Here is a 210-nt window from a genome sequence, read left to right as displayed (position 1 = left end):
CGCTAAGGAAGGAGTGAGGCCGCCAGGCAGGGCGTTACGGCGCCCGGTGTTTTGCGGAGGTGGTGTTACCCCCGCCTGACTGCTGAGAGATGAGGTGAAGGGGGGAGCGGTGCCGCTTCGGGAGGGCTCCAGGTGCCTGGGGGGGGCCGTAGCGCGTCCCCAGCTGTGACTGGCAGGGCCTAGTCCTGCTCGGCGCCTTAGGCGGGGGGA

The sequence above is a fragment of the Phaethon lepturus genome, unplaced genomic scaffold (assembly GCF_000687285.1).
Source record: "Phaethon lepturus isolate BGI_N335 unplaced genomic scaffold, ASM68728v1 scaffold13719, whole genome shotgun sequence".
NCBI lineage: Eukaryota > Metazoa > Chordata > Aves > Phaethontiformes > Phaethontidae > Phaethon > Phaethon lepturus.
This window is presented reverse-complemented; position numbering follows the sequence as displayed.